This window comes from Abramis brama (genome assembly GCF_963993115.1).
Source record: "Abramis brama genome assembly, chromosome: 2".
NCBI classification, from domain to species: domain Eukaryota; kingdom Metazoa; phylum Chordata; class Actinopteri; order Cypriniformes; family Leuciscidae; genus Abramis; species Abramis brama.
This window is the reverse complement of record NC_139964.1, coordinates 8,788,740-8,799,049: the sequence shown is the minus strand read 5'-3', so window position 1 is coordinate 8,799,049 and position 10,310 is coordinate 8,788,740.

The window sequence follows — 10,310 nt, the reverse complement described above, 5'->3', positions numbered from 1 at the left end:
AGCGTGGAATGACGGCCCTTGTGTGGCCCACTACTGTTTGCCAGATCTGGGCCAGAAGCAGGCCATAGCAATGCCACATGTCAGCCAAGAGCAAAGAAATAAACCAGAACTGGACCTTATCTGAGCCACAAAGTCTGTGTATATTAAATATGGAGTCATCTCAGCCTTAATAAGCCTGTTAACAAGCAGAATCACTGAAGGAAAGAAGAGAACAGAAAAAGAGACGAGCAGAAACACAAGAACTACAACTGACTTCAGACACAGCCTCAGATGAAATCAACTGAAGAGAAAAGAAGACATTAAATCTGTGAAGATCTCAGCAGAGGAGGATTAAACAACTCCACAAACAGCATTACCAGCTTCACTTATTACTAACCAGACTGACTTTATTTCTGTCAGACGTCTACACAAGTTCTTATTGAGAATTAACAGAGGTTTAACTCTAATGTGTTTAATTTAAAGTCACCATAAGAGTGATTAGTGTTTCCATTAGTTGGGCTCTTAACTCTTAGTATAACTTATGTCTTTTTTGCCTGCCGTGACAGTGTGTTTGTCAAACACATTTGCAGCAGCAAAGAAAGCTAAAGTGAAATGAGATCAGGTGATGATGGTTACCTGTTGATGATTTTATATTCATCATGAAATAACCTGATTCACTGATGTTTTTGGAATCTAACATTTGCGTTGATCCATTCATATTGTCACATTACAAACCCTGTGTTACTGCAGCATGAGATCCAACAATATAATAACAATCAGTTAGAAGACTTTATCAAACATGAGCACAAAAAGTCTGTTTAATATGACACACACACAGACATCAACAATCAGCGTATGAATCTCAACAATGGTGACAATCAAAAGTACTTTGCTGCAATGCATGCTGGGTACCAGCATAGTGCAAAATTCCCAGCATGCATTGCAACATGAATAAATTATGCAGCTGAATTGTCCTATAATTTTGTTTGATTCTAAATATTTGCTTTTCTTTTTTGCTGTTGTTTTTGTTGTGAATTAGTAGCTTTTCAGTGATGTTCTGAATTAATCTATTTATCTAAATATGTGTGTTTGTCACCATTGTTGAGATTCATACGCTGATTGTTGATATCTGTGTGTGTCAGCATAAGCTAATCTTTTGATCTCATGTTTGTTAAAAGCTTTAAACTGATTGTTATAATATTGCTAGATCTCATACTGCAGTAACACAGGGTTTGTGATGTGAAAATATGAATGGATCAACACAATTGTTAGATTCCAAAAACATCAGTGAATCAGGTTATTTCATGATGAATATAAAATCATCAACAGGTAACCATCGTCACCTGATCTCATTTCACTTTAGCTTTCTTTGCTGCTGCAAATGTGTTTGACAAACACACTGTCACAGCAGCCAAAAAGACATAAGTTATACTAAGAGTTAAGAGCCCAACTAATGGAAACACTAATCACTCTTATGGTGACTTCAAATGAGACACATTAGAGTTAAACCTCTGTTAAATCTCAATAAAAACTTCTGTAGACGTCTGACAGAAATAAAGTCAGTCTGGTTAGTAATAAGTGAAGCTGGTAATGCTGTTTGTGGAGTTGTTTAATCCTCCTCTGCTGAGATCTTCACAGATTTAATGTCTTCTTTTCTCTTCAGTTGATTTCATCTAAGACTGTGTCTGAAGTCAGTTGTAGTTTTTGTGTTTCTGCTCGTCTCTTTTTCTGTTCTCTTCTTTATTTCAGTGATTCTGCTTGTTATCAGGCTTATTAAGGCTGAGATGACTCCATATTTAATATACACAGACTTTGTGGCTCAGATAAGGTCCAGTTCTGGTTTATTTCTTTGCTCTTGGCTGACATGTGGCATTGCTATGGCCTGCTTCTGGCCCAGATCTGGCAAACAGTAGTGGGCCACACAAGGGCCGTCATTCCATGCTGCATGTGGGCCAGATCCGCATTCCACAAGTGCCAGATGTGGGCCGGATCCGGGCCGAAACAATGTTGCTATCTGGGATGTGTTTTAACACTGTTACACAAACCACAGACTGATAGAAAAAGCTAAGATTGCACAACTAAAAGAAACACTGATTCAATAAAAACCAAAGATTTTCAATAAATCATTAACATCTAAACCTCTGCTAATTCTCAGATGAATGACAGAAAAAGAAGTCAGTCTGGTTAGAAATAGAGATTTAATGTATTTTCAGTTGATTTCATATTAAGCCATGGTTGAAGTCAGTTGTAGTTCTTTTGTTTTTCTTTTCTTCATTGATTCTGCTAGTTATCATCAGGTTTCTTCAATAATCAAACAATCATCACTCATTTACTCACTTAATTATCTCATTAACTCTAACACTGCTTCAGTGTTTCTTTGAACACTCTGCTGGAGTTTTCCTTATGAACACTGAGCGATGGTAATTCAACACCGGGGAATTTACTGTGTGAGTGACGTGAAGGATAAACCAGATCTGATTCACTGGTCTTTACATCAGCATACAGACACAAAGCAAAAAACACGGTTTAGACTTACACAGAATAGCAGAGATGAGAGGATGAGTTTTCATAAAACCTGAAATATGAAGAAAAAGTCAATAAAAAACACTGAAATTGTATTGGATTGAGTCTGATAAAACTACATTCATCATACGGTCACAGTTCATAAGGTTTTTGGGACGATGAGAGGCAACCTTTAAACACAAGAATAATACTCACCTTTATGAAAGGAAGCCATTATCAGTTTATTACTTTTTATCCACAAACCAGTTCAGAGGACAAGTTTCCTTTACAGTTAGAGAATAAACAAATTAGCCATTGCATTGACACATGATTTATAAAAAGCTGTTTTCTCTTTGTTTCAAACACACGTGTAAAACATTCCACAGCATTTATGGATTTATTTTGGATCAGAGTTCAAATTGAGTCTTTTAAAACCGTTATTGTCAAGCACAATGCAATAAAGGAAGAAACAACTGGATAAATTCCTCATATTTTATGAGGTGGCTATTGATAATTTGTACGAATGACCCCACCCGTAAACCTACCCCCTGACTCTGCCCATAAACCTACCCCTGACCCCACCCCTAAACCTACCCCTCACTGGTGTTTAGACAAATCAGTCGTCGAATTAAAAAATGGTCTGTTGATATACAGTGATCATCACTCAACACGACTGACTGAACAAAAAGTTTGTGTGTTCTGAGATGATATAGAGAAGTTATCTGTCCATCATTCTAATGAGAAAATATGAAAAAAGTCCACTGTTTTCCCTTCTCAAAATACAGCTTTCCACACAATAGACGTCATTTCCTCAGTACCGCCTTCTTCCTATTTTTCCCTTATTTCTTCTCCTGGACTGAAGCACAGGCTCTACTCTTCTGCACAATGGTGACCCAAAAAAATAGATTTTACAGTAAACTACTGGCAACAATGTTGCCAGTATATACCTGTTTTATAACTTACAGTTTATTACTGTTAAAATACATTTTGTGGGTGTGTCTTTTTATCTTACACTGTTAACCCTTTCAACCCCACAGGGAAATCCACACTACAAAGAGTAAAAAGTAACATTGAGACAGTGTTGCAGTGAGATAATTAAGGGAATATGTAAGTGATTGTTGAGCATTAGTGATGAACACCTGCTGTTAGAACAGAAAATAGAGAAACACAAGACCTACAACTGACCTCCAGCCAGAACACATTATTCATGCAGCAGTGCATGCTGGGAGTTTTATATTATCCTGGAACCCAGCATGCATTGCGACATGAAACTTTTGTTTGTCACCATTGTTGAGATTCATGTGCTGATTGTTGATGTCTGTGTGTGTATGAGGAAAGCAAGAGTTAAAAATGTTCTAATGCACTATATGATTACAATATTTTTCAGAAGACCATATTATAGAAACATTGTTTTAAGTTGTAGATTTACCGATATATGCTAAATATGAAATTTACCCATTAATTGAAAAAATAAATACAGGAAAGATTAGAGATATTCAGACATGTTGTTCAGGATGGTTGTGACATCATAACAAAAGCCAAAAACACCTGTTGATCTTTTTCTTGTTTCTTGCTTGCCATAACATGTGTTTTATAAACTCACTGTTACAGCAATCAGAGAGAGATGAATGGTAAGAAGTCAAGGGACAAGAGACCAACTAAAGCAAATACTGATCTCCATCATGGTGACAACAAACTTTATTATTAACTATATCTCTGTTAATTCTCAACAAGAACTTTTGTACATGTATGAAAGAAATAATGTTAAACTGGTTTGTAAACTGGTTTCACACTCAGTGTTGCTGGAAGTCAGTTGTAGTTCTTGTGTTTCTCTTTTTTTCTGTTCTTGTTTCCCTGTACTTCAGTGATTCTGCTTATCAGGTGTTCATCAGTTTCTCAATTCACTCACTTCTTTTCATTCACTCTGTCAAGGGGACTATGTTAGTGAACTAATGTAAGGAATAGTGAATGAGGGTATAGGGTGTGATTGGGAAAACAGTCTCTGAGGGCGCTTTCACACTGGCAGTTTAGTGCGGACCGGGGCACGGTTTGCATGAAAAATTGCTAATGTGAACGCTGTCATCGGACCCGGGTGCGCACTAGAGTACCGAACCCGAGACTACCTGGAGGAGGTGATCTGAGCTCGGTTGCTCCCGAACCGTGGCGCGGTTCGCGTTAATGTGCAAGCAACACGGACTTGGGTGCGCGCTTGTTCAGGAAGTATAGTATCCCGCGCATACGTATCACTGTCGATATCATTGTTTCCTCACACACGACAACCATGCAAACGCACCTGGGTTCGATACAACTAATTGAGTGTGAAACCAGACCAACGCTGCGGGGGGCGCCGGGAACTAGCGCACTCGGGTTCGGACCGCAGCAAACGAACCCAGTGGAAAAACGCCCTGAGTGTCGATTTTAAGCACTGTTAATTCACAGTATATTTTTGTAGGCTATTTTTGTTTTATACGGTATATTACTGTTTTAATGGAAAATGATATGATATTGTCAGAATTTGGCCTTTTTATACAGCAAGGGTTAACAGTGTACACAGCAAAATCCCCAGAGTTAAATTAACTCTGCTCAGAGAACATTTGGTCCCTCTCTACAGAGAGTTAAAATAACTCTGAAACAGAGTTAAAGTTAATGAGATACTTAAGTGATTAATTAAGTAATGATTGGGCATTAATGATGAACACCTGCTGTCAACAAGCAGAATCACTGAATGAAAGAGAAACAAGAACAGAAAAAAGAGAAACACAAGAACTACAACTGACTTCCAGCCACAGATGAAATCAACTGAAGACAAAATAAGACATTAAATATCTCAAGATCTCAGCAGAGGAGGATTAAACAACTCCACAGACAGCATTACCAGCTTCACTTATTACTGACCAGATTGACTTTATTTCTGTCATACGTTTACAGAAGTTCGTATTGAGAATTAACAGAGGTTTAGATGTTGACTATTTATTGAAAATGGTTGGTCACCATAATGGTGATGAGTGTTTCCTTTAGTTGTTCAGTTTGACTCTTAGCTTATTTTTTGTGAGTTTGTGTTTTTTATTATAGGTTTTACCGAAACAGGTAATTTGTTGCAAAGAAGTTGCCATGAGTTTTATACTATTGTGGCTCCCAGCATGCATTGCAGCATGAAACATGTCACCATTGTTGAGATTCATATGCTGATTCTTGATGTCTTTGTCAAAAAAAAAAAAAAAAAAATCCCAGTAATGTATTTTAAAAATCTAAATTCAGAATGTCAGATCTGTGGCTAGAGAGTGTTGTTAGTGAATATAATCTGTTAACATCAAATAATCACTTTTAGACCGTCATGAGATAAGTGCATGTTTCTACTATATGTTGTTAAAAAATATTTCACCTGATCGTCTTTGATTTTGGTTTTCTTTGTAACAAATTACGTGTTTTGGTAAAAACAAAAACCACAAACTTGCAAAAAGAGTCAAACTGCCCAACTGAAGGAAACACTCATCACAATAATGGTGATCATACATTTTAAATAAATCGTCAACATCTAAACCGCTGTTAATTCTCAATAAGACCTTCTGTAGATGTCTGACAGAAATACAGTCAGTCTGGGGTGCGTTTCCTGAAAGCATCGTTGGCCAACTATGGTCGCAAGTTCCGTCGTTACCAATAGAGTTCAATGGTCATTGCGATGAACTTGCGACCATACACTGTAAAACCCAACAAGTTAAGCTAACTCATTTCATTTGAGGAAACCGATTGCCTTAATTCAATTAAGTTTATAAAAAACAATAGTTATGAGTACTCTGAACTTATTTTAATCGAGTCCACTAAAACAGTAATACAAAGTCAAATTCAATAAGTTAAGCTAACTTATTACATTTGAGGACACCGATTGCCTTAATTCATTGTAAAACCCAACAAGTTAAGCTAACTCATTTCATTTGAGGAAGCCGATTGCCTCAATTCAATTAAGTTTATAAAAACAATAGTTATGAGTACTCTGAACTTATTTCAGTTGAGTTTACTAAAAGTAGATATACATTGCAGTCAATAAATTAAGTGATTAATTAAGTGATTATTGAGCATTAGTGATTAACACCTGCTGTTAACGAGCAGAATCAATGAAGGAAAGAGAAACACAAGAACTACAACTGACTTCCAACCACAGCCTTAGATGAAATCAACTCAAGATAAAAGACGTTTAAATCTCTAAAGATCTCAGCAGAGGAGGATTAAACCACTACACAAACAGCATTACCAGCTTCACTTATTACTAAACAGTTTGACTTTTGTCATGCGTCTACAGAAGTTGTTATTGAGAATGAACAGAGGGTTAGATGATAATGATTTATTGAGTTTTATTTAAAGACACCATGATAGTGATCCGTGTTTGCTTTAGTTGGGCTCTTGACCCTTGACTTTATAACACCAGTTTTTCCTCTGGCTGCTGTAACTGAGTGTTTATAAAACACATTTGTTATGGCACATACGCCAAAAGAAAATATGAGCATGTGGTTGTGTTAAGATGATAAAAATCATCATTTAGTGACTTGATTCTCTGATCATTCCCAGAGCCTAATCTCTGATTAGATAGGTGATGTATTACTTGTATTATTCATTATAGTATAACTGATTCTGCTGTAAGGTCCATTGTTGTGATTAACAGATTTTAAAAACCTCGATGGTATTATGCTGACTTACACAGACATCAAGAATCAGCATATGAATCTCAACAATGGTGACCATTAAAAAATGATTTATGCCACAATGCATGCTGGGAGCCATGGATAAGTTTTGTATTATGCTAGTACCCAGCATGCATCATTTTTTAATGGTCACCATTGTTGAGATTCATATGCTGATTCTTGATGTCTGTGTGAGTCTTAATAATGCAACACCTTTTCTGTGAAACTTTTTGTGCACAACTATTTTTTAATATCCTTCATATTATCTGATGTCTCAACATGGCTAGCTCTTATGCTGTAGAATCACAGTTTTGAGTGAAACTAATATGTTGCCCTTTTAATCAGAGATCAGACTCTGAATGAAATCAGTGAATCAAGTCACGAAATGATGATTATCATCAACAATCCTTCACCATCAACACCAGATCAGACTTTTCCTTGGCTTTTGTGCCATAACAAATATGTTTTATAAACACTCAATTATAGCAGCCAAAGAAAATCTTAAGTGCAAAAGTCAAGGGTCAAGAGCTCAACTAAAGTAAGCGCTGATCTCCATCATGGTGACCTTAAATGAAACTCAAATCATCAACTTCTAAACCTTTGTTAATTCTAATAAGAACTTCTGTAGACGAATGGCAGTAATAAAGTCAAAGTGGTTAGTAATAAGTGAAGCTTGTAATGCTGTTCGTGGAGTTGTTTAATCCTCCTCTGCTGAGATCTTGAGATATTTAATGTCTTCTTTTATCTCCAGTTGATTTTGCTGTGGCTGAAGTCAGTTGTAGTTCTTGTGTTTCTCTTTCCTTCAGTGATTCTGCTTGTTAACAGCAGGTGCTCATCACTAATGCTGAAATCATCACTTAATTAATCACTTAATTATACAATTATCATTCTGGGATCTAGAAATGTTCTATAACTCATTCAGTTTGAGTTCTGTTTCAGTCATTCAAGTTTCGGTAATATTTGAGTGCTGTGAACTCAATTGTATTTAGTTAATATTACTGTTAGGTTTTACAGTGTAGTTGGCCAACGATGCTTTCGGGAAACGCACCCCTGGTTAGTAATAAGTGAAGCTGGTAATGCTGTTTATGGAGTTGTTTAATCCTCCTCTGCTGAGAACTTGTTGACAGCAGGTGCTCATCATTAATGCCCAATCATCACTTAATTAATCACTTAAGTATCTCATTAACTTTAACTCTGATTCAGAGTTATTTTACCTCTCTTTAGAGAGGGACCAAATGTTCTCTGAACAGAGTTAATTTAACTCTGGGGATTTTGCTGTGTAGACATTGTGATCAGATTCTCTGATTATTTCACAGATATCTACAGTTAAGACTTTTGTCTTTTGTCACAAACTAGGATATTCTTCTCAAATTAGAGTCAGTCTATTTTATATACATATATCAAATATATAAAGCCAAGAGAAAATATGATCAGGTGATTTTGGGAAACTGTTGATCTGAACTGAGATAATGTTTTTTTTTTTCTTCCCTCATCACTGAAATCATTCATAACTGATTGCTGTAAAATGCATTAATAATATAACACACTTTCTAAATGAAATTAAACATAGTCTCTGCTTGAAAGTTGTAAAAATGGACGTGATTCACCAGCATAGAAATAAAGTAAGATTTGTTCTATTTATTTAAGATTTAATTAAGATTGTGTTGTACATAAAGCAAGATTGATTCGTTATTGTTTCAATGTTGATTCGATGTAAAATAAGTGATTTTATTTAATGTCAATCTTGAAATATTCTTTATAATTGAAGTAACATTATTTCAAAGTGAATGAAAAAAATCAATGTTAAATATCGATCTTGATTCAATGTTGGTCTGTTATCAGCGTTTTAAAAAAGCCCTCATAGTCCAACACAACTCTCCATAATGGAGACCAGAATACTGTGTCGACCATGTTAAAAGCAGAGCATTAATCTAATAGCAGCAAAACTTTCACTGAATTTTACATTTGCTTTCATATTTCTCCCATAAATACTGTGAAACGTGTAGTCTCTACAGTATCACAAACAGCTACTAATGACAAAACTGCAAAAACGTGCAGAGTGATAGAAACACTAAAGCATTTAAAGAGTAAAGAGATACTCACCTGATATGAGTTTCTTCACCCAACTAGACTGACTATGTGTGTCAGAAGTTTATATGACAGTTATCTGTTCATCCAATGAGAAAAAAAACAAAACACCCTTCCTGCTAAAATTCAAATTAACATTCAAATTTAGATGAATTAATGAATACAATGAATACAAAGATCACATTTCTAAAAACATGGTACATTTGCTTTAAAGGAGATAAAAAAAAAACTATTTACTATAAAATTACTATGTTTTTTTCTCTATCCTTAGACCTTTATCATCTTAGACCTTCATATTTGCCATAATGCATATTTTCGAAGTTGTGCTCAAAAAGTGGGTTTGCAAAAACGACCACGACCAAAGTGACCAAAATCATCATCAAACTGTTCTTTGTACATTGTAAAAGTCTGTCATAGTTTGAATAAGTCCACAAAGTTTGTTTATGCAAATATGGAATGCATGAATAGTTCTATAACACATTTCTTTATAAACAAATCAATCTTTCAAATTCTGAACACATTTTAAACGTTTCCTAACCACACTAGTACAACATGGAGTATGGTTTAATGTGAATGATTAACATCGATTATTATACATATTTAGTATCATTTGAAATGTCTCATTGCGACTGGTACAAATGTCTCATTTCCAAATAAGTAAAACAAAAGATGATAAGGTTTTTAAGAGTTTAGGGATACCTGGCACACAAAGGAAGGTGGTCCCTAGACAAATGGTCTCCTATAATATCTTTATTATAAAAAAGCTGACAACATACTTGATTATATTTTCTTTTGCTGTTCTCACCATAACAAACAATTACAGCTGCCAGAGAAAACCTAACATTAAAATGTCAAGACCAAAGTGCCCAACTAAACACTGACCTCCACAATGGTGACCAAACCAAACTATTACTTTCAACATCTAAACCTCTTTGAAGAGGTTCAGTCCTGTGTCTGCTGGGAAACTCCTAAAACTGTATAAGAATGTGTAGCACTTTCTACGTGATCTTATGAACCACTGACAGCTCCTAAATAACTGGTTTGTAAATAATGCAATTCTTCATT